Below are 25,719 nucleotides of genomic sequence, written 5' to 3'. Positions count from 1 at the left end.
ATGGAAGATCACTTCTCCTGACTTTTAGAAAATCAGAACTCTCTTTCTATTGCCTTCTCTTGATGCAAGCTTATATTGCCTTGTGAACACTGTGGGGGCTATTCTTGAAGCTTTTAAGAATAAGCAGCTCTGGCTCTTATCTCCCTCCATCTGCGTTTCCCAAAACCACCTTACATGGAATTGCATTTGCTGCTGTGCTGAGATTGCTTCTGCCAAAAAAAGAGAGAAAAAGATTCATGCTTGCTTTGAGTACAGCACCAAGCAAATCAGACAACTTATTTTATTGGTATTTTGGGGAACCTCTTTCCCAACTATATTTTGCTCCTATATAAGCTAGAGTCCCTATCACACCCAGGGTTTGAAGAGGCTGGGAAATCTTGATGAAGAAGCAGCTTAGTGTGCATTAATAACTCTTGCTAACAGCCCAGATACTCCCCTCAGATAAGGAATTATGCTTATCCAATTCAACAGGGCATCATCTAGGGCAGGGGTTCCCAACCATGGGTGCTCGCACCCCCTGGAGGTGCAAGACGATATTCTAGGGGGGGGCAAAAACTTGGGTTTTCAAAATTATAGTGTATATGCATAATTCGTTGCTGTTATTTCAAACCTTTGTAATGGGTGCGAGTATATAGTAGAAGCGGTCTAGGGGTGCAGGGCATAGAAAAGGTTGGGGGCCGCTGATCTATAGTAAGGATGATCAGCCTATGGCCATGATGGCTGGTATCCTCCAAGTCCTATTTTCAAACCTTCCACAGATACAGAGTGCCATCTGACTCCCAGACCTTTCTCAGTGCCAAACAGTTTGGGGTTTCCAATATATAATACCCCCATATTATCATTTAGATAGCAGGGGAAATTGAAAGACCAACTAGTAAGGGAAAGCAAGAATGCAATCCTTGACTTATGACCACAATTGAGCCCAAAATTTCTGTGGCTAAGTGAAACAGTTGTTAAGTGAATTTGGCCCCATTTTATGACCTTTCTTGCTACAGTTGTTAAGTGAATCACTGCAGTTGTTGAGTTAGTTTAACACAGTTGTTAAGTGAATCTGGCTTCCCCATTAACTTTGCTTGCCAGAAGGCCTCAAAAGGTGATCACATGACTTTGGGACACAGCAACCATCATAAATAAAGTCAGTTGCCAAGTGTCTAAATTTTGATCACGTGAACATGGGGATGCTGCAATGAATGTAAGTATAAAAAATGGTCATAAGTCACTTTTTTCAGTGCTATTGTAACTTTAAATGGTCACTAAACGATCTGCTGTAAATCGAGGACTACCTGTATTTCCCTTTTCCCTCAATCCAAATTTGAATATGCTACAAATATGTCTTATTCATTTTAATATTCAAATTTAAATGTAGAAATTTATATATAAAATTGGGGGATTCCAGGTTGTTTAGGAGTATACTTATCCAAGAATTTTGATAATAACTTGGTTCCAGAGTTATAGCCAATGGAGCCAACCAATTACTTTAAAGTAATCTTATAGATTAAGGGTGGGGAACTATGATCCTTTTATGACTTGTGGACTTCAACTCCCAGAACTCTTGAGCCAGCCATACTTATACACTACTAAGACTGGATCAAGCCCAGACTTAGAGAATTACCCTTATTCTAAAAAAAATAACATTGTTGTGCAGTATATAGCAAGTTAAAAGTCCTCACTGAACTGTTCTTTTCTTCTATCAAAGGAGAATTGAAAGCAAATACCTGTATGATGGAATGAACGCAAAAGAGATCAAGGAAGATAATTACAGTCATTGTTTGTAAAGTGTATTTCTATGGTTCAGTAGAACAGTAAGGGCCAACAGAACGATAAATACATACTGTTCCACTAACAAACACATTAACAGACAAACTAACATTTTCATTCCGTAAACACCACTTATGGAAAAATATTGAGTCCTCCCAATTAGCTCAAAAATCTTGCTATAGGCCTAAAGAACCAAGGCTGTTTCAAGTTACAAAGAGGCATATGTGCATGTGGGCTGTGATAAAAATACCACTTCTCTTACATGGGCCGTCATACCTGTTTATATGACACATCTATTTTATAAAGAGAGATCAATCTGACACACTATTAAAGAATCAACAATGAGCTTTTATCACCTTGCGTGTAACATCACATCATGGTGATTCAGCTCTAAAAAGGTGAGCACTCAGATCCAAAATTCATGGCTTGATTTCACATTTTTAAATGTAGGAAGACCATACCAAAATAATACTACCTTCCATTGTTTTCTAAGAGAGTCGTCTAGTTCCACTCTTCTCAATATATATTACTGCAGTAGAGAGGATTGCACTAAAAGATAAAGAACGTCCAGATGGACATCTGTTAGTTGCGTGTTTGTTAAGGAAAAAAATAATTATTGCTAAGAGTTCAAAGCAAATGACTAGTTATAGGGAGTATCAGTTTCCCCAGGAAATCCTATTCCACATTCACTCTTATCCTTACAGAAAGATGTTTCCGTCCAGTGGAAAAGATCACACTGTTTACTTCCATACAACAGCAAGTAGATTTGAGAGCTAATAATAGATCAACAAGGAAGGAAATACTAGAGACAGTCCAGAAAAGTTTAAAAATTATTGTGTTCCATGTGAGATGGTGCTTTGCTAAAAACGGCACTATATGTGAAATCCCACGTGATTTTGTTGGAATAATGTCAAAATAAAAACATGTATTCATTTCAATGGAGATTTGGCAATTTGATACTGCATTATTTTACTAGGAGTATTTGTTTAGTTTTCTTTTGTCGACTCTCCTTTCAAATTTGTCTTGCTTCCCAACTACTGGTATTATACAGTAAGTTGCATAAAATACTTATTGATTCAATACCTTTTACCTATTTTAAAGTGGTCTTAGGAAATGAGTGTGCTGCAAATATGCTCTCATGTTCCAGTATCAATTCTTTACCAGCTGTTCTTATTCATGTAATTGGGTTTTTGAGATTCCGTGTGTATGTGTGTGTGCATGCACGCCTAAGTCAGTTTTGATTCCTCCAGGACCAGGTACTACATGGAGAAGTCTTTTGGCAATATTTTTTGGAAGATCTTTGCTCTTGCCTTCTCTCTAGGGCTGTGAGAAGGTAACTGACCCAAGGTTACTCAGCCAGCTTTTTGCCTAAGATTGGACTAGAATTCACAGTCTCCTTGTTTCTAGCCAGGTGCCTTAACCATTATACCAAATTGGCTCTCTTGACTAACAGTGCCCTTCATTTTTGTGGCAGTGATTTATCTCTAACGAAGACCAGTTTTGCCCTGCCATAGCAATGGATGTTATCAATTTCAAGTACGGAAATGTCAAAAAAAGCTTCTTTACTTTCTGAAGTTTTATTGGCAGTTTAATAAGCCCAGTTATTGCAGTTTAACAAGCCTAGTTTACAAAACATTTCGTTCAGACCACACATTACAGAATTATTTTCCGCATTCCTGCTTATTACTAACACAGCCTATTCATTCACTTGTTCTGAGAAGTACTCTTCTCACAATCAAACATAACATTAACAACCCTGTTGCTGAAACCCCCTGAATGCAGATTCTTATAAACAGCCTGCATGGGATCCACTTTTGAACTCCCACACCGCATAAAAACAAACCCACGACACAGCCACCAATTACTCCTATACATCACTCATTTGCTGAGATTTCAGTTTAAGGAGGAGAAAGAGGGCAATGTTCCCATACATATAAAGTAAAGATTAAAGACTATACAGAATTCTGGATTCAAAGATAAAAGGACCTTCAGAGTATACAGAGGTCTACATGTAACACCTGTCTCCAGTTCCTGACTTTTTCTGGGATGACACTGCAGATAAAAAGGGCAGCCCTGGATATTAGGAAAACAGGCAGCTGCTTTAATGAATTGTAGAAACTGCTACATGAACACTCCCGTTTCTTAGCACCTTTTTGCCTTCAAATCCAAAGCATCACACAACTCTAGTATAGATTTCCTTGAGCCCAGCTCAAGTCCTGATAATGATATGCTTTTCTAAACAATAAATTCTACAATTCATTTGCCTTTTTCTGAAGGTTTTTTTTTTTCAATTTAGCTCCAGGATTTCCTAATGGTTGCCTGTCCAAATATAGGTTTCCTTGGCTATTTGTGAAACAGCCCAGCTCTGTTAAGGAATTTCCATTATTATACCTCCCCACTTTAACAAAAATAACTTTCTTCACATTAGAACTAGTAAAATCCCAAATCCATGGCTCCCTTGAGGTCTAAAAGCCATACAAAGTATTTTGAATTACCAGGACAAATTAGTAAACTATAAATTAGATTTTAGTTTCTAGAAAACCAACAAGCATTACTAAATGTCCCAGTCATAACAAATCTTAACTAGGCCTCATGCATCATAAATCCTGGAAAAAAACTCAGATTTATGGCCTAAACCTCAGGGGTGAAGAAGCTTCATTTTGGGTTTAGAATTTGTTACTTAGAGTGGCTATGTTTCACACAGAAGATTATTCTGGCCAAAGTACTATCAGAATCTAAGCTAACATGAATAAGATTATACAATGGGACTTCCAAGGGAGGTATGGCAAAGAGGTACAGCTTTTGGTGTTGATTAACTGGGACTAAAAAAAATGACAGAAAATTTAACATCTGGAATATTAAAGGAGATCTTTGAAGAACACAAGCAGAAATTAGTAGCTATAATATCAACAGTTTCAGTAACAGTGTCTGATTCTATGGACAGATTATTTCAAAACTATGTCAGAGAGGGTATGACAGATGTGGAACAAATTTTGTCTATACTGTACTGAAAATGGAACTACAAATGACAGGCCAAGATAATAATTTGGAAAAGGATGCTTTACTGGATATATAAAAGAAGCTGGCTGAAGTTCAAAAATTAAAGAGGAACTACAAATGTCAAACCATGAAAATATTTCATTACTGGATCTACAAAAGAGGCTTTTTGAAATCTTGAAGATGTCTCTGCAATGGGATAAAGAATTAAAGAGAAATAAAATCATGGGACAATATTTGAGTGAACTAAATATTAAGATATACATACATACATACATACATACATACATACATACATACATATGCAAAAAGTTTTTCAGACAGATCGGTCTGATTGATTGCACCTTGGCATTTTGACTGCTATACTGCAGTTCTACTTCTTTATAATCTCTTTTGCCTTGCAGCCCCCCTACTAGGGGCATTAAGCAGACTCAAGTCGCAACTGCAATACATTACAAATTCAGGTTTCTTTTTGCTGACAAGAGTTAAAGACTGCCCTGGTTCAAATCCCATAAAGGGTGTGGCTAGCTGATGAGGATAAATGAATCCGAAATAGTTATACTAGTCTCCCACTTAAATCTTTAACTCTTGTCAGCAAAAAGAAATATATATATATATATATATATATATATATATATATATATATATATATATATATATATATATATATATATATATATTGCTTTACCTTAACCCTTTCATTGCAACAAGTAGAGACAAATTTAGTAACTTTAACCTTGTTGAAATAAACTAACTTTGTATTTCTTCCTTTTACTTCTAACAATAGTAGTATTTGCTTCTTAATATTTAGTTCACTCAAATATTGTCCCAGGATTTCATTTCTCCTTTCTATGTTGTTCTTTTTAAGTTTAGTTTTACTGTTGTTATCAAAATAATGAATAAAAATTTATATGGAAAACAATTAGATTAGGACTGTATTGTCAAATAATCTTGCACCCCTTCTGTCCTCCTAGTAACTCCGTAGTGGGATACATGGTAGTTTCCTCATTGCCTTTACCAAACCTTCATGCGGGTTCAGAGAGCAACAAAACCTCAGTTATACTGAATCCTTTTAAGCAGGGCTTTTTTTTCTCATAGAACGGCGGGTTGTATAACATGTGTGAGTTCCGGCACCTTTTTTTTTAAAAAAAAAAAAACACTGCTTTTAAGTAATCACAGGTAAGGCAAATCTAGTGATTTCCGCAAAGTTTAATGGGTGACTCAGATTCTCTTGGATCAAGCCCAGCATTATCTGTTTATTTAGACAGGTCCAAAATATCTCTATCTCTCACAGTTCTTGAGATGGTTACAACAACATAAATGAACAAACAAACAAGGGAGAACTGCCTGATATCAACATGCACACTCTTTCATGTCTGATTACTACACTGCAGTTGCAGGGAGGGGGGCTTAGTTTGAGGGAGGAAAGGTTTAGGGTCTTTGCATTATTGTTACTTTCTTGGCCTGCTGTGTGCTTGGTTGTTGCAATTTTGAATTTTATGGCTTTTGCATGTGATGTAGCTTAAACATTTACAGAAAGATAATTGAACTAATCCCAACAGAATCTGGTTGGTTTGTTTATTTCACTAATAAAAGTTTTCTCCTTGGGGGAGTCACGCACAACTGTGGCCTAACTTTTTAGAGGAGTTTTCTTACTGTTATAGACTTTGCATTAAAGCAATATGCTTTATATTAAATAAGCATAAATATATCTCAAATCGGTCTACTCATGAAGGGAATGCTTGTTTTAAAAAGGGAATCCTGTCAAGCTTTTGAGGATAGAATATATCGGTATTCAGCATCCCTACTTTTTCTTCCTCCCTGCCTCCCCAAAAAGCATCCTCTTTGGCTCTCACAAATACAGAGCATCTGCAACAAGAGTATTTTCCTTTGATTCACTTACTCCCTGACAGCTTAAAGTCAGGACAAGCATTTCACTGACAGCTGTGCTCCTTGGCTTGGCAATCCCCTGGGTGGAAGCTCAGATTCATGCTCCATCAGGAACAACGCTGCTGTTGGTATGCAGGACCAGAAGAGTCACCGCCTGCCTTCCATAGGTGTTTCATCGATCAAGCCAAAGTGACAACCAGCATCTTGTCTCTCTTTCCACACTTCCAGCTCCTGCTAATCAATGAAATAAAATACATTCTTGCCTCTCTCTAGACCTCACACCCCCTGGGTTTTTCTTCAGTATTTGTTCCAAAATAAAAATCTGACACAACATTAGACCTGTCTTGGAGAAGCTCTCTTGTATATTCTACGTAATAGCCAAGGGACAGAATAGTTAAATATGGAACACCGGATGCTACCTAATGCTAAATTAGAGTGTGGGCCCAATTACAAGGATCTCCCTTCAGGATAAGCCACAGTTTGTTGGAAGGTAACTCCCATAAGCTACGTGCTAATAGACAACCGTTATGGAAACTGTACTCCAAAATATCTAGATAGCAGTAGATTGCCTTTCCCTAATCTAGTTTGAATGGCAAGTAGCAGTACTAAGAGTCTTTATTTGAAAATGCCAGGGGTCCAAAACTGAGATTTACTACACATAGAATTTGTGTTTCACCTCTGTGCTGTCTTGCATTTTGTCAGAATGGAATTTTAATTTCATTTTTAACTTATTTAAACTATTTATAACTCAGATCTATTCAGAGGATATCATGGTGGACTTCAAGCCACAAAATACAGAAACTAAAATCCAGTAAAAGAAATAATAATTTTAAAATGTACTGTAATGATGGTAATAACGGTGACAAGAGAGAAACAAAGTGATATGAGAAAAATCCCAAGGTTCAAGACTGTTCACATAGCAGAGAGACTGTATTTGTCAGTAACTATAATGCAGACTGACATGTGCATATCACACATACCTAAAGCTAAAAATTCCTGTTTCAACTACTACTATATTCACATTTGAGATAATTTAATGGTCTAATTCATGCATTTAGTTATCTCATTCCAGTCTCTGAAATCAATACAACTTAATCGCTCAATTCTACTGAATTACACTCTAAGTCTATTACTGTGTGCTACATTTATTTACATGTTATCTTTCCTTATTTATACAACAAGGAATAAATAACAGTTCCTAAGAACTATTCAGGTTTTGATGGGATAGTTTACATTTACCTCTTCTGGTTGAAAATGCATTTCATAATATTTAACTGCATTTAAATATTCTGTATCTATCTGTATCCATATATTTAATCACCTCTAAGCTTACAATGGCCCCATTGAACTCATTCTGACTTACATAGGACATTTATATACTGCAGTCTTAGGCTACTTGACACCTGTGTATAAACCAGCTAGAAATGAAATTGGCTGAAGAAACCCCTTCCCATATTTCAACCTCTTTCTTTGCTTTAGCCATGGGGATGTCTGATGTTCTGTCTGAGCAGCACTAACATCAGCCCACTGTCTTCTTTTCTCATCCCACCCTCATCAGCAAAGCACGGACCAATACAACTATGAGGTTTTCTTTGTTGATTTCTTGGGACAACAAGGAAAGCCACTTGCTGAACAAGTGGCTTTCTTTGCTGTCCCAAGAAATGAACGAAGAAAAACCCATAGTTGTATGATTATCCCCGTCACTTGATTTAAAAGGGAAATTAGCAGAATCTGGTCCAGCTCAGAATGAAATAGCTGAGAAGGGCAACGACAGAGACTGGCAATGTGGGGCCACTCCTGCTATGCAGCATATATTAGCCAGGTGAATGGATGGGATTGCATATAACAAAATGAAGTAGATCACATAGACCAGAGGGTACTGCACTACTTGAGCCAGCATATTAGAAAACTGCTTTTGACTTGTAGCAGGAAAAGAAGATGGAGGATTCCATTCAGGTGAATACAGGTAGTCCTCAACTTATGACCACAACTGAGCCCAAAACATCCATTGGTGAGACATTTGTTAAGTGAGTTTTGGCCCATTTTATGACTTTTCTGGTCATGGTTGTTAAGTGAATCACTGCAGTTGGTAAGTTAGTAACCTGGTTGTTAAGGGGAGGCTGCAAAGCTTGTAACTATGAAAAATAGTCATAAGTCACATTTTTCAGTGTCATTATAACTTTGAACAGTCACTAAGTCGTGGACTATCCGTAAAAAGTATCGTGCATATGGAAAATCAGCCCTTAGACATGTAACATTATGTTGCAAATTAGTGCCCCAATTTGCAGCTTCTAAAGTTCAAGGATAAAAGTTTAATACTACAACAGGACAAAACAAACAAAACCAGCAATGCGCAGTTCTGTGTTTCCATATTTAACTAGACCTGAACACTATCTACCAAGTCATTAATTAAGCACATTCCTTTGTTCTACCTTCGGCAAAAGGACATGTTTGTATATTGCACAGTTTTTTTTACAGCTAGCTCATTATTTGACTTGACTTTAGACCAAGCCAAATAATTCTGAGCAGCCCAACACTTGACATTTCATAATTACACCCACAGCAAAAATAACTCATGAAGGCTCAGTGCAACAACTGTTAGGTTGCCAATTGTTCCCCAGCACAACATGAGAACAGCTGTACTTTTTTTTAAAAGAAAGAACTGATCCAGGTTAGAATCTAATTGGACAGCATAAACTCTGGTCGCCGTAACATTTTGGACACACATAGTAATCCTCCTGTAGTATCTCAGGGATAGTCAACCTAGTACAATCTGTGAGCATCGAGACTCCATGTACCACTCTCTCATGCCTGCCCAATTTAATTTTTTGTTTTTCTTTTTATGCTTTTAATTAAAATAACAAAATTTGGTATCTTGTATAGAACAAATCATCAACATTTGTTTTCCAAATACAAGACAACCTTGGCAAATAATTGGGTTTAGAGAGACAAGTGTTTTGTCTCTCTAACTTCTCTGGAAACAGTGTCACCTGCCCAGAAAACTTAAATAGTGGATTAAAGAAAAGAAAGAATGGGGAGAATACCTTCATCAGCTCCCTTCTGAGAAAACTGGTCTTTTGTATATGGTCTCACTTCAGCAGCCATTCTGTGAACAAAAGGCCCCTTAGGGCAGCCAATTTGTGAAGGCATCCACATTTCAAATCTAGACCCAAAAGAGTACTGGTGTGTCTAATGAAATATAAGTGCTCTTCAATGCAAACAATTCACAAGGGATAACGTGCTTTTTAAAATGGCCAATATCTCTAGATTGCCAATATTCAAAGTCTTCAGCCTGCATACTTGTAGAGTTCACCAAACCATCAAAGGAAAGTTAAAAAACAAATAAATCTTGTATTATTATGTAGTTTCTATTCTGAGTGATAAAGAACTATTTTAGTTCTATTTTCATTTAACTCATTAATCCCTCCTGCAAGAAGTTGGGAAGGAAACAATAAACCACTGGAAAAGAAAAGATGGGAAGCATGAAAAAAAATTAAATTAACCCCAACTTGAATTTGCTTGGTAGAAGAAAGATGGGGCAGAAGGAAATTCTGAAAGGCTTTCAAGATTTTGTTATTCTACCCTTCAATAATCAAGAATGTTCCTGGAATGCCTGCTACTTCTGTTTCTTGTTCTTACCTATCTTGAAGACCTGAAATCAAGCCTTTCATTTCTCACTAAAATCACACAAATTCTTCTATCATTTTAAGGAACTTCAGTCCAGCAAAGCTGGTCTATATTAAATTTGGCTTAAATTAGATTCAAACACATTTAAAAATTCATAGCTCACAATTTGCCATGATATCAAATATATTGCCTAAGACAACCACCTTGTTTTGTCAAGTCTAATCGTATCTCTGAGATTTCTACTGATCCGACATGATATTCATTCTTCTCAGTTCAGAATCAATGCTAGGATCTGGTCATACTTCCATTCTTTCTATACAGTGCAGTTTCCAAATTCACCTTAGAGTGGAAGAAGCTGTGAATCAAACCCATAAGAGACAATACCCAGGTCACAATTTCCCCTTTAAAAGCTGCCTTTCATTGTGTTGTTTATATGGTGCTGGCACAGATTTTGAGACACTGAGGCCAAAATAACAGTACAACTATGCCAAATCCTAGTGCCAAGAGAGACCTGAAGGATAAATTATAAACAAACTCCCAATGCTGGAAATGATTTCCAGAACATTATGGCTATGTAGGGGACCAAAGTGAACAGACTGCATACAACGCAGCAGTCCAGGAGCCAATTCAAACAATCTGAAATATGCAAAACTAACACCTTAAGAAGTAATGTCCAAGTAAAAATCTGGCTGAGTGAAAAGTCAGAGAAAAGCATTTTTAAGCAGTGACTTGCTTAACAACCTTGAAAAAAAGGTTGTAAAATCCAGTGCAGTCAGATGCTTCACTGCTTAACAATGAATTTTCTGGCTGCTATTGTGGTTATATAAGCTGAAGAGAACTTATATCATCTCTTCTCTTTCTATTGGAAAAGCTGAAAAACCAGGTTAGGGACAGATCATGGAGAAAATCTATTTATGTAGTTGCTCAGAATCAGATGGTGGCATTTGATCAATCGATCAAGCCCTCTCTTGTAATTTTCTTCTTTTTTGGAGCTAGTAAACAATGGGATTAGACTAATGGAATCTAGCCCTCAAGCCTCAAATATGTCCAAATCTTATTATTATTGCAAATACCAGTGACAAATAATGTTGCTGAAATAGCAAATGTCACAACTGTGATTTGGTATCCCCAGAGGTGCAATTGTTAAAGCACAGAGGATGAAAGAGTTGCCAGAAATTTGCATAAGCCCCAATAGATCTGCATTTGGAATGAATAACTGGCCATACTCTGTCCATGTGACTTTATGATAATAAAGGCAAACACTTTGAAAAATTGAAAAAAAAAAACCCCAACCCTCTTTCCTTCCTGAAATTCACAATGTCTGCCCCTAAATCTCATTTTAAGCTTTTGCCTGTTTGAAGCTGTTTCAGGAACTGAACAGAATTTCTAAAATCCATTCATTCAAAAGAAATAAATCCTTGGCCCTATAGATGAAAACTACTGCAGGTACCAATTTATATATGTAATTTAGAAGCCGCCCTATAAGCCATCACTTATAAAATAAGTAAATAATAAATCAATAATGAAGGTTCTATCCAAATCCGAAGTGATTTCTACACCACCCCCAAGCTTCAGCTCACCCACTATTCTGGAGCTCAGCTTCTAAAGCGGCTTGCAGACTGATGTTTTATCAGAGGATCGATCGTAAGGGCTGATTCAGAGATACTCCCTAATCCAGGAGGATCAAAAAAACAAGAGGAAGAAGCCTGTTCCTTCTGTTGTTAAGTTGGAAAAACGACAGTCCGGAGAGAGGAGCGTCTCTGAGTGTGTCAGCTGCCGGCCATGTCTTCACTTATTGAATCTTAAGATGAATTAAAAAGGCACACAGTGCAAAAGCTTTTCAGTTTTCTCGAGTATTTTATTAGGCAATATACAGTATTTGAAATACTGGTATAAATTTTGAATTTCCTTGGTTCTTTCTATCCCTTTCTTTTAATAAAGTTATTGCCCATCTATGAAAAAAGAATAAAATAAAAAAAAGGTTCATTGGGTAGCTTAAAATGAAATTAAAACTCTAACAAAATAACAAGCAGTGCAAAGTTATAAATCTCAAGCCACTTCAAACCAAAGGGAGAAAGAAAATGGGCAACCATCAATCCATGCTATACTCCAGTCAGAGAAATTGTCCTAAGAGTAGCAGAGCTAAAGGAATATAAAGCAATGTTTTAAAAAAATAAAAAGGGGGTTGAATGTAACTGAACAGACCATGCTATAATCAAGAGACCATTACTGAAAAGTCACTCATAGGTAGGATCTTTATTTATTTATTTAATTTATTTATGAGACTTATATACTGCTTTAAGTGCAAGCACTCTCTAAGCGGTGTACACCAGTAAGCAATGTATATATATATATATTTACATTGCCCCCAACAATCTGGGTCCTCATTTTACCTACCTCGGAAGGATGGAAGGCTGAGTCAACCTTGAGCCGGTGAGATTTGAACCGCTGACCTGCTGAACAGTCAGCTAAAGTGGCCTGCAGTACTGCACTCTAACTGCTGTGCCACCTCGGCTCCTTTTATGTTATTTTAATTCAAGATAGATAAGATTTCATTAATCAATCAATCAATACACTCATTCATTCATGTACTCCACTTGTTAGAGAGCTACTCTGCTTTTTGTTCATGAACTCAAGGTAGCATACACAGTGCTCACTCCTGTTTCTGCTGAAATGAAGTGATTGGCCCAAAGTCATTCCCTGGACTTTAATTTGGGTGTTCCTGGTACACCCAAGTATACTTAAACTATAATGCTTATTTCCATAAGTAACAACTAATTCCTACTTACAGATGTCTCAAATTAAGGGTAGGCAGTTTGGAGTCCTTCAAGTTTAAAACACAGCTATAGGAATCCCTTAGTGATATCCATTTTAGTTATCCTGATGGGACTTAAAATCCTAAAGACCTGAGGACTGGTTATTCACTTCAGCATTCCATCTTAAATTACTGACTACATTTCATTTCAGGTAGCATTGTACCAAACGAGGTTACTATTATTTATTTAACTTGTCGGGATTCAGAGGTGGGGGATAAATTAAATGGAGAGTAATGGAAAATTATTTTTTAAATTCCAAGTAAGGAAGAAGCTGGCGGAAACAGCATTGCTTCGGAGTTGATGTTTAAAGCTCTTTTAAAGCAGTCACACTCCCATAAGTGTCATGCATTTCTTTTGCAGGAGGTTAAGCTGATCACGTAATGGAGAAAATCACAGAACACTGTACTGCATGAAACTACAAAATGAAAAGTTCTTTTTTTATAAATTAAAGAAACACAAACCGACCGTCATGATCATCCATTTTCAGGGTAAATGACTTCCATCACTACCAGCACCCATCTTTTTTTTTTTTTACTTCCTTAGAAAATAGTCAGAGGTGGAAAACCCTTTTCCACAGATTTCCACAAAACTCACCTACACATTTGTTCCAGTATGTATTTGTATACTGTAGAGACCCTATGGAAAATACAATTAAAATGTAAAACTTTGTATCTCCCCTTTTCTTCTCTCTCCCCCAACAAATCCCTCCATCCAGCCTCAGTTTATGACCAAGAAAACAATGGCAATTGTTAGCTTTGATATATCAGCTCAATAGGAGAGGTTGTGTTGAGAGCATAGCTGTAATCTGCAGCAGTTGAAAACTGAGGAGGATTTGGCTATTTTTCTTCTCCAAATGCTAGGCCAAAATCTGCTTTTCTCTGCCCACCTTCCTGTTTGCTTGGTGACATTTCCACAGGAAAAGGGTTAAGAACAAAGAACAAACATTGGCACAGTTTAGAGAAAAACCACAGCCACAGCATCCATCTATCCAACTGGCCTAGAGCCTTGAATCCATTAGTATCCCAGCTTTTTCCCAAACTCTTCAGGTAACATTCACAGTTTCTTCCCACCAATTCATTTTATTTTCTCTCAAGAAACTTTTAATAGACTCTGAGAAGTAGCTCAAGATAATTCATTGAACTTACGGTAAACAGGGATCCAAATTCTGATTAACAGAATCACAGAGTTGGGAGGAACCTTAAATATCCTTGAGTCCAATCCTTGCTCAGTGCAGGATCTATTATTTTATCTCTGACTCATGACCATCAAGCCTTTATCTGAAGATGTAGACATCTTCTACATATGGGGAAATCACCACTTCAAGTGGTAGCCTGTTCTACTAGCTACCACAGTTAAGGAGTTCCTCATGATTCTTACATTCCTACTACAGCCATATAAAAATTTTCTGGCTAGAATAGAAAGAGGCCAGCCTTCTTCCATTTAGTGCCTCCTGGGAGTGTATTTGATATGCATTTCCACAATTTATTATTCTATAACAGTGCAATGCATTCAGCAGGAACATGTTTTTACCTCAAGGACAAGTCTCATTTATTAAATGACTCACTCCGCATGTTGTCTAAGTTATTTCAGAACTTAGTTTCTCTGCTCCAGTTTATCCAGTAAGTCTGAAGTATGTGACTTGAGGGCCACACCTAAGGTTTTAGATTTGTTATAACATATTTAATGTGGTAGAAAGAGAAAATGATTACTACATATAAGGAGCATCAGTTAAATGAAAAAGAAATGAAATCAAATTCAGGTTTGTTTTAGTCCTCTCTCACTTCTGAGAGTGCAAGCCACTCCATGCCAGTCTAAGATCAACACCTGGGGGAAAAATATGCACCTGTTTTATAAATAAAAAAGGATTTAAAAAAAGATTTTCTAAAGATTTAATTCATTTTACTTAAAAGTAGTATAATTAAGTTATTGCTTGAAGTATGTTTTCTGGTTTATATATACTTGTAATATATTTGCAACGTGGATAACACTGGACTAATTCATCCTGTAGTAGCTAGAATTATCCACTGTATTTTCTTGGTTGCAAGGCACTGGGAAATGCATGCAGCCTTTATGCTTTAGCTGAAGGATGGAAAACCATGGTTCGCCAGATGCTGTTGAGTTACAATTTCTAGATGTTCTAGTTGGTATGACCAATGATGAAGACTGCCAGGAACTGTAGTTCACCAACAGCTTGAGACCCACAAGTTCCCCTCTTCATTTTAGATAAACAAAGCACTTATTTATTATGAACCTGAATACCAATTTAATTCCTCTCACCAATAGGATCTTTAGAGGCAGCTAGCATAATTTTTTTGTCTTTCTAAAGTTGGTAAATCTAGACTATATCTTGAAAACAGCTAAGATCATTATGAATTCATCCCTTTGATAACCAAGTATCCTTAATAGTTAAACATGGTTTCAAAGTTCAGGAATCAGTGTAGAAAAAAAATCCCAACTTTTAAAATATAATATTAATTCACTAAGCACCCGTTCAAAAGAGAATTGTGTTATGAAGGCATGGCTTTAAAATGTATCATAGTTGTTTCAGTATAGCAGCATAAAAATATTACTAATAAATAAGTCTAAATTAAACAGTATTAGAACACAGACATAAGAGCCGTGATGGCGTAGCTAATTCTGCTGACTGCCAGAGGTTCAATCCTCACCGGCTCAAGGCTGACTCGGCTTTCCATCCCTGCAAGATCCGTAAAATGAGGACCCAGAGTGTTTAGAGAGGGCTATAAAGCACTGTGAAGCGGTATATAAGCCTAAATGCTATTGCTATTGCTAAATATTTAGAATCTGCAGCATCAATAATTTTGGGCATAAGATAGATAAGAAGGAAATGCATGGCACAGGACTTTCATGGAAACTATAACTGATGCAGAATATAAAACTGCCCAGGGCATGGATTACAATCTTGACCCTCATTGATTTTCCAGGCCAATTTAATGGGCTGTTGTGAGGTAGCAGAGTATTATGTGGCACATTGCAGGCATTGCAATGGCTAGAAATGATTGCCTTGAAGGCAAATGATTGAAGCCTGTCCGTACCTTCAAGCAAGTTTCATTTGGAATCATTAAAATACGTCATGTCTTCCATTAGGAAGAATTCACTTCCACATGAAAACACAGACACAAATGAATCAAACTGCACAATGTTTCAACGGCTTATAAAACATTACCACAATGTTTGCTCATTAGTAATCCCCAGATAGTTTTAGTTTAGGTTTTTGTCTCAATACCAAATGCCATCTTAATGCATAAGAAATATATGCAGTTTAAGTTTTTGTAGGCAACAAACTTTAATAAATGTGTGAGACTTGTGCCTTATATGTATACGTATAAATACCGGTAAATGTTTGCATGTTTGTACAAGAACTCAAACATTTACTTATGCATATGTATATTCACACAAAGTTGGGGGAGAAGAATAAAAGGAGAAAGTCATATGTAGGAGATAGAGTCAGAAAGCTTTAACTCTAAATGATTATTCACCAAACAGATGTTGGATAGTTGGAATTTAATATGAAACTAAATAGTATAAAATAGTCTTAAACTTCATTTGCCATAGATTACTACAGATTAAGCAGAAGGCATGGATTTTTTTTGGCAGGCATATGCTTATCATCCTATCAGTGCAATAATTCCTGAGTCATTCTGAACAGCTGCATTGTGAATGCCACTATCAGTAATGTTTGCCTGTGCACAAAGACTTTTACCTCAGTGTATCACTCAGTATTTCATAACGTATATTTGGTCCACAAAAATTGGATACCTACAAGGTTTTCCACTGCTTCAGATTTAATTGGAAGATGTGAACAGAGGTAGGAATGCTACAAGTAGATGCTGTGTCTGTGCCTTTTGCACACCCCAAAACACCTTTTTGGAAAAATGTACCATTCCAATGCATACAGAATTATTAATTTTCACAGCAGGAGAGCTTCTTTAACTGTTATATTTCAGTCAATGAGTCATTAAGTTCAGTCAGTCATTAGTTTACTAATGTTTATGTAAACTACAATTAGTTGGCAACTCATGATCTTTAAACTCAGGATACACTTCTTTATTCTTTAGAAGGGAGTACAGGTAGTCCTCGACTTATGACCAGAATTGAACCCAAAATTTCTGTTGCCAAGCAAGACTGTTGTTAAGTGAATTTTGCCCCATTTTACCTTTCTTTGCCACAGTTAAGTGAATCACTGCAATAGTTAAGTTATTAGCACAGCTGACTTTGCTTGTCAGAAGATCGCAAAAGGGGATCATATGATCCCACAACCCTGCAACCATCATAAATATGAGTCAGTTGCTGGCTGGAGAATTCTGGAAGTTGAAGTCCCCACATCTTAAAGTTGCCAAGATTGAGAAATACTGATCTAGATGTTTGTATGAACCTATCGTCTAATACTGAAAGTAGTGGTCCAACAATAGACAACAATGCTCCAGTGGTTTATCTAGAATTCTTTTCTAGCCCTCTCAAACTCTTGTTCATGGCCACAACTCCTGCCTTCAGTCTCATCCTCTGTAAATTTTAACATCCAATGTTCTTCTATCGCCATAATCTCTCCTTTAGTCCTTAGAAATACTTTCCAATGTATTTCAGAAACACTTAGCTTCTTTGAGTTGTTCACAGGAATTCTGGAACAACCAAAGAATTTTCTGCTAGAGAAAAGCACTCTAAAAATCCTCCCTCTCTTAACACAATTGTATATAAATATCAGACACTGAAAGATTAGCAAAGAAAGGATTTTAATAGAAACCCACTAAAGATGGGAAACTTCATAAATGGGAGGTGGTGAGAATATCTGGATGGAAGACACATACATTTATTTATTTTCTCATCTTTTTGCTAAAGAGATAACTAAGTTGAGGTTACATTTTTATCCACACTAGAAAGTGAGTTGATATGATAAATAAAAATATGTATTCATCCTGATTTCACCATGATACTTTCATGGAAGATATAAAAATATTAATTCTGCAGGAAGAAGGATTTTTTTTAATACATTGCATTTTTAATACATATAGATTGGAATGATGCATTTTTAAGGACAACTAAAAACCCAATATCAGTTTTCTTTTCCCATGTGAGAAAAAAAGAGAAAGTACACATTCCTGAACTGTGAAATCAGTTTCTAAGACATTATGTCAAACTCAATGAATGAAAGGTATGAGATTGTGGCTATCATGTTTGACTTCAGCCTTATTCATGGAACTCCCAGAAATTTTCTCACCAGGCAAAAATAATCTCCAACTGCTAAAGTCCATATCTTGTTAATTTCATTAATGGTCCAATAAGAAGCAGTATTCAGGGATCCAATCACAGTAACCTATTATTTGTAGGATATATTATATTTATAGTAGCATCATATTGCTGTCCTCAGTTTTTCAGAGTCAAGAAAATAAGCTGCCAACATAGTTCCAAACAGTTAGTTCCACATAAGAGTTTCTGTACCCATCACTTAATAAATATAACAGAGATCCCTAATTGGATACCCTCTATGTGTTTTGGTTTCTATACATCACAATCCATTGCTGGATGGTGCTGATGGGATGTGAAGTCCTACTATTTGGAAGGCACCAGGTTGCCTACTGATGCCCTCCAAATATTCAAATATGCACCCTCTTGTAATCCTCAAAAAAAAGTGGTAGCTGTACTACACCCAACTGAGTTGGAACTCATTTTCTGGTCTCCATCCAACAAGAAATATTGCAAGTACCTATCCATTTCTCACACTTTCTTTTACACACTTCCTTTGACATAGAAAGAGCTACTCTGTATATTTCCAGAGTTCCAGAAAGAGGTTATATCTGGAGAAGTGCAATTTAAAAAAGACTGCTTAATATTTCTCTCTGTGTTGGAACAGGATAGAAAGATGACATGGACCTGCACCCCTGCTATATTCTTCCAACAGCCCCCATTCAGGGCCTTCTGAGATGAGGATTTCTCAACATCAGAAAAAATCAGAAGAAGAAACTGGCTGGGAGACCAGAGGAAGAACCAATGGCCATTTTTCTCTTGTCACTCTCCAATTAATGTTATCTTTAATACATGTTATAAAGAAACACACTTTAACAAATGGTCAATGCTGAAAGCATAGTTTTCCAATGTATCCAATATCTAAATGTGTTCTGTAAAATATCACATACACTTCACCTTTCCCAGTTGAAGTATACCAGTTCTACCAAGAAAAATTATCACTCCACTGAAGTTCATTTAAACTTGACACATGTTTTCTGTTAGTGATTTTTTTGTCCTGTCTGTAAGTAATCTCCATGAGTTATCCTCATAAACACTGTCACCTAACATTAAACTTTATAAATATTTGGAAGCTAACCATTGGAACAAAGTCTGTATTTATGACTCTATCTTTCCAAACATTAACTGGTCTTTATGAAAATAATTAACCCTTCAGGCTCCCATGGTTAAATCTGTTCTTTCTGATGTGCCAAACAGGGATTAATTTATATTTTAAAAAACAGCAAATATTTTGGCATTGTAAAGTACACATAGTTCTTGATTTATGAAAACAATTGGGACCAGAATTCCTGTTGCTAAGCAAGGCAGCTTTTAAGTGAGTTGTACATAATTTCATGACCCTTTTTTTCCCGTGACTTTGAAGTGAATCACTACAACTCTTAAGTGATTTTTGCACTTGTTAAGTGGATCTGGCTGCCCCCATTGACTTTGCTTGTTCTAAGTTGGCGGGGAAGGTCACAAATGGCAATCACATTATCCTTGGATGCCATAACTGCCATAATTACATGGTGATTGCCAAGCATCTGAATTTTGATCACAGGACCGGGGGATGCTGCAACAATTGTGTGGGCATCATCTGTAAGTCATTTTTTTCCTCAGTGCCTTTGTAACTGTGAATGGTTGCCAAAAGAATAATTGTAATCAAGACTACCTGTATGTCCTTGCCAAATTTATCCTTATTAGTATATAGACCCGGGGTCCTCAAACTTGGCCACTTTAAGACTTGTGGCCAAGTTTGAGGACCCGATATAGACTGCCACACTCCAGCGTGACATTGAAAATGTTTTAAAAAGAACAGGCCAGATAGCTGTCCTACATGTGCCTCTTAATATTACTCTTGTGGCTATCAAAATAGCTGCCCTGCCTCCCCCCCCCCTCACCTCCAGGTTAAGCATTGTTGCTTACTTATTCAGCATTGCTGGGAATGGCCCAGCATTCAACTTTTTTTTTTTTAATGAGAAGGGACCACTTGCATGAAGTCATCATTCAAATGCTGGCTCTCTTCCACCCCCAAGGCTAGCAACTCTTACTGCTGTCTTGGCCTAGAAGGTAGGGTACTGCCACATTGCCCTTTCAGGCTGCTATGCTTGATCCAGGTGCCACAGACTCACTGCTGTTGATGCCACATACTATCTTGCCCATTGTGACAAAGAGGTAAGGTTTAGCAAACTTCAGTTCTGCCACCCTGTAGCAGACCTTCACCGATTCCACTTCTCGCTTCCTGTATTGCATTCAATCCTCTGGGCACTGCAGCTGGCCAATCAGATTGCTTCATAATGTGGCTTCGTGTCCTGGAGTAGGGCTGGAGGGAGGCAGCCTTTACTCTTGTAAATGTGTCCACCTGGATTTTGAGTACGGCATCAGCAGAACTTGGATTTCTCATACAATGGTTCACTTCTCCTGGACTTCTTTGGACTTCTCCTTGACTGAAGGGTCAAGTAGGATTATTATTGCACTACAGTGCTTCCAAAGCTTAGGCTGTCAAAAAATGCTAATAACTGAATCACTGGTAAGTTTTTTTCCTATGATGCTTCAAAAGCTAAAAGCTGCACATAAATAATAGAAATATGTGAGCTGAGTATCACTTGTTCACCCTAGAGTCTTAAATGAATCTGGACACTTCCTCTTACTCATCTCAGAAACAAAATTAAACATATTAGAAGCTATTTGTCATTAAGGGAACACAATACAAGAAATGTGAAAAGTTGCTTACCAGCAGGGTAACTAGTCAAATCAGCTTTAGTGACACTTCCTATTGAAATGGAAATGCAAACACTGTGATGGGGGCAATTGCATGCTACACTGGGGTGAGGGAATTAGTATTTCTTTTTTTAACTTTATGGTATGCAATAAAGAAAAAAATAAACGTAACAGAGATAAACAGAAAAGTTTGCAAAATAATCATCAAGCTCTGTAAGACAAATGTAGGAAATGCAGGAAACAAGAATCTCTTGGACTTTTGAAAATGTCTTTATTGCCAGTAGTGTAACATGACAGAACCAGAAAGTCTTTCAAAGCAGTACTGAAGATCAATGTATTCCTGCAGTAGTTTGAGTGGAGTCATCCAGGAACCTTTTTCTCACCTTTTCCCTGAACCAAGGAATCTTTTCTGTAATCGTTCAAATATTTCCTGTGATTATTTTGCTCCCTCTTCTTTTTTCACAAGTCCTGTTAGATCACTATTTCCCAACCTTCCCATTTTAAAATGTGTGGACTTTTGCTGGCTTGGTATTCTGGGAGTTGAAGTCCACATATCTTAAAATGGCTAAGGTTGGGAAACACTGTTAGACATTCCAGTGAGTCATAAGTCTCCTTACATACCTAGCAAAGGAGCCTTCATATCACGTTACATCATACGATTATTGTTTGAATCAGTTCACTTAAGAATAGGAAAGTAATGAGAAATCAATATGTAAGTTATGTGCAACCCAGATTTCTAAATAGTCCTTCTTAACAGGACTGTGGTGATAAAATTCTTGTTTAGATATCAAAAGAAAACTAAATGTTTAAGGCCACATTTGGTGACTTTCAAAGTTACAACTCTGAAAAAAGTACCCTATGGCCATTTTTCAGACTTAGGACCGTAGCAGTATCTCTGTGGTTGTAAAATGGGGCAAAACTCACTTAACAACTATCTCGCTTAGCAACAGAAATTTTGGGCTCAATTGTGGTCATACATCCACAATTCATTAGGACAGTTAGTTAGTCTAGTGGTTAAGGGGTTAGGCTAGGTCCGTGGTGGCGAACCTATGGCATGCGTGCCATAGGAGACACGCACAGCCCTCTTTGTGGGCACCCCAGTCCTAGGCCTTCAGCTGGGTTTTATAAAACCTTTTCGCTTTAGGCCTCCACCGCCGTGTGCAAAAAAAAAAAAAAAAAGGTTCAATCAATCAATTTAAACTTCTCGTGGGAAAAAAAAAGATCTCACAAAGTTGGAATTTTTAGTCCCACCACAGCCATGCCCACCGATGGGCCACACCCACCCGGCACCCGACGATACATAAGTGGGTTTGGGTTGCAGTTTGTGCACTCAGTCTCTAAAAGGTTCACCATCACTGGGCTAGGAGTAAGGAAACCTGAGTTCTAGTCTTGCCTTAAGGCCTAGTCCAGACATGCCACACATCTTAAAGTGTCCAAGGTTGAAGAACACTGCTCTCGGTGGTCAAATAAATATTCAGAGATTCCTAAAAAGCAGGGCCAGCCTCTTCTAACAGAACTGTTTATATTCACAGCTGACCAATCATATTCTTTCCCTTCCATTTCCGGTCTAAATCTCCATCCGCATTCCATGGCTACTGCTTAGCCTGCTTAGTTTTTATCAGGCTACATTTTCTTCATACCCATTTCTTCTCCTTCCATGTCTTGTTTTGCAGGACGCACTTACTTCTATAAGGTTTGCGGTGTTCCTGAGCATGACATTTTTTTTATCAGTGGTTCCCTTCTGATTAGCTTTGTCAGCTCTTCCCCAATTGGATTTATGATATCAGAATTCTCCACCAATAAGAGAATACACAAACCACAGAGGTGCACTGTCTCCTCTGAAATGAAATGAATGTACCAAAAGGACACAACTTCCATATCGGGTGCAGCTCTTAGAGTTCCTCCAAATATTACTATTTAATTCTAGTTTTTAATAAATCACAAGGGAATATATCCATGATTTTTCCAATCCCAGCCACATTTTTAATAGTGGCTCTTAATGTGTCACTCAAAGGCTAATTATGGTCCCCATTGGTGAAAGAAGGATAGGGAAGAAAGCAGGCTAAAGTTTCTCCCAAATGGCAGATGGCTAAATTCCTGCCCCACAAGAATCCCTGGTAAGGATGGTCTAATTCAGACATGTCAAACACAAGGCCCGGAGGCCGGATGCGGCCCATGAAGTGGTTTCATGTGGCTCACAAAGCCATCCTGGAAACAGTGGGGAACGGCCCCCTCTGCCTTGGCCCTGGCCCAGGCCAGCCGGGAGCCAATGTACAATTTTGTGGTGGCCATCTAAGCTGAAACACATTCAGTCTTCGCTCCACAAGGCCGTTTGGAAACAGTGAGGATTAGCCCCTGCCACGTCGGCCTCGCCCCCAGGGGCATGCTGGGGAGGTGTCACCCTTTGTGAGGAATGAAGAAATGCACCATTGCTTGGAAGTGGCCAGCAAATGGCCCTCACCTACTTCACCTATCCAGCTTGATGGGCTCCAGGGGAGGGGTTTTGGCAGGCAGGGGAGTGCTCTCCTCACAGCACCAAGAGGCTGAGCCAGGCGGCATGAATCCAAAAAGAAACACGAGGCCGCCCAGCCCTCAGCCTGCCCGATTTTGGCAGGCAGCGGGGCGCTCTCCTCACAGCGCCAAGAGCTGAGCCAGGTGGCACGAATCTGATGAGAAATGCAATGCTGCCTAGCCCCCAGTCTGCCCAGTTTCAGCAGGCAACAAGGTGCAAAGCTGACGAGCTTCGCACCGCCTGGCTCAACCTCTTGGTGCTGTGAGGAGAGTGCCCCGCTGCCTGCCGAGACCGGGCAGGCTGGGGGCTGGGCGGCATTGTGCAGGTAATGTTGACTCTCACGCTGCTCATGGCATCCTCTCTCCCAGAGCCTACCAAGCCAGATATGTAAAGTAGGTGAGGGCCATGTGCAGGCTACTACCAGGTGATGGTGTATTTCTTCATTCCTCACGAAGTGTGACACTTCCCCAGCTACGTTTCTTGCCTGTTTTTCTCCCTCCCTCATCTCAAATATTTTCCCACCACTCTGTGGGGCTGGGCTTGGTGCTGTGGGTGCTCAAAGGCAGGCTGGGCATTTGACCTCTGCTGCCCAGGGCTCTGGGCAGCCCGCACCAGCATCCAGCTCCCCCCATGACCTGAGGGGAACAGTGAGGCTCCTACAGTGGACCATTCCTTGGCACTTGCCCTGGTCCCACCCACTTCTGCCAGAGACCCTCAGATCTGTCCCGCTCCTGCCCAGGCCCCCATAGGCACCCTTGATGCGAACGATGTAGAACTGGCCATGCCCACCCAGGAAGCCACACCCATTCCATCCACGCCCACCCAGTAGGCCACACCCACCTGGCCCCCCAAGGGCAACCGCAATGCTGATGCAGCCCTCAATGAAATTGAGTTTGACACCCCTGGTCTAATTTATGAAATCTAGACTTTCTACCTCTCCTTCTCAGAAATTTGGGGCAGATGATATTTAAAGCAATTGTTTCTCAAAGAATCAGCAAGGTACCCTGGTGAAATTAAAAGCATTAAAGTACCAACAATGCAACTTTGGAGAATTTTCTAATAAACAATCAAGAAGCTTTAAATGCTTTCTCAATATGTCCTTTAAATCAGGCAAACACATCGTGTTTTTTGAAGCATGTAAGACTTCAAAACGAAAAGGAGTCTTTGTTTCAACTCTCACCTCTTGAGAAGAGGTTAAGATTTTTGTTGTTGTTGTTGGGAAAGCTACTCTCAGAATCTAGTAACAGTAAAACAGAAACGTGCTACAAATCGTTGAGTGGATGCCAATTAAGCACTGTAGTTTTAAAAGCAATGGATCTGAAGGTTCAACTTCTATTAAATACCTCCAAATTATGGAATGCTGCATTGTGAAAAGCCTTGCATGCTGTTATTAACAGCATATGTATGGGAAGCATGCATGAATAAGCTACTGTAGTTTTGGACCCTGAACAAAACACTCTGAAGTACATTTGTCAAGAGAAATACACCAAGCTAACACAGTGCCATGGAGACCAGACTACAAGTTCTTTGGTTTCCTTTGCTCACAGTCCCAATTTTTTCACTTACAACCATTTTATTCCCTATTATTTTAAAGTATATAATGCTATACACAGCAACAGCTATATTACATGTAGTCCTCGACTTACAACAGTTCATTTAGTGACCATTCAAAGTTACAATGGCACTGAAAAAAGTGACTTATGACCATTTTTCAAACATATGACTATTGCAGCATCCCCATGGTCTCGTGAATAAAATTTGGATGTTTGGCAACCGACTCATATTTACAACAGATGCAGTGTCCCATGTGATCACCTTTTGCGTCCTTCTGACAAGCAAAGTCAATGAAAAAGCCAGATTCACTTATCAACTGTGGCAGGAAAGATCCTAAAATGGGGCAAAATTCACATTACAAAGGTTTTGCTTAGCAACAGAAATTTGGGCTCAATTGTGGTTACGACTCGAAGACCACCTGTAGTACAGAACTAGAGGTATTATCCTTTTTCTACACTTTAAGCAATTTAATTATCCTATCATATTTACTTGTATCAATACATGTATTAAAAATGTAAAATCATCATTAACATTTACATCACAAGTGTACTGGTTGTATCTATCGGCTGTAACATTTTCCAACACAGAAACAAGACTAGAATGCAT

The 25,719-nt window shown here is 38.3% G+C and overlaps 1 protein-coding gene across 5 annotated transcripts in view; it reads right to left on the bottom strand.

Moving 5' to 3' along the window:
* INPP5A (inositol polyphosphate-5-phosphatase A) overlaps positions 1-25,719 on the bottom strand; it is a 291,517-nt gene that overhangs the window by 252,096 nt on the left and 13,702 nt on the right. Inside the window, exon 2 of one of the 5 annotated variants that reach the window (XM_039337448.1) lies at positions 2,234-2,307. The exons of the other annotated variants lie outside the window; for them this stretch is intronic. The gene's annotated coding sequence lies outside the window, so the exon portion shown is untranslated. The remainder of the gene's footprint in view (positions 1-2,233; positions 2,308-25,719) is intronic. 5 annotated transcript variants of the gene reach the window in all.

This window comes from Crotalus tigris, unplaced genomic scaffold, assembly GCF_016545835.1.
Source record: "Crotalus tigris isolate CLP2741 ecotype Arizona unplaced genomic scaffold, ASM1654583v1 scf7180000017678.2327064, whole genome shotgun sequence".
Classification (NCBI taxonomy): domain Eukaryota; kingdom Metazoa; phylum Chordata; class Lepidosauria; order Squamata; family Viperidae; genus Crotalus; species Crotalus tigris.
The sequence above is the reverse complement of the archived record's forward strand: the minus strand, read 5'-3'. Positions and strand labels throughout refer to the sequence as shown.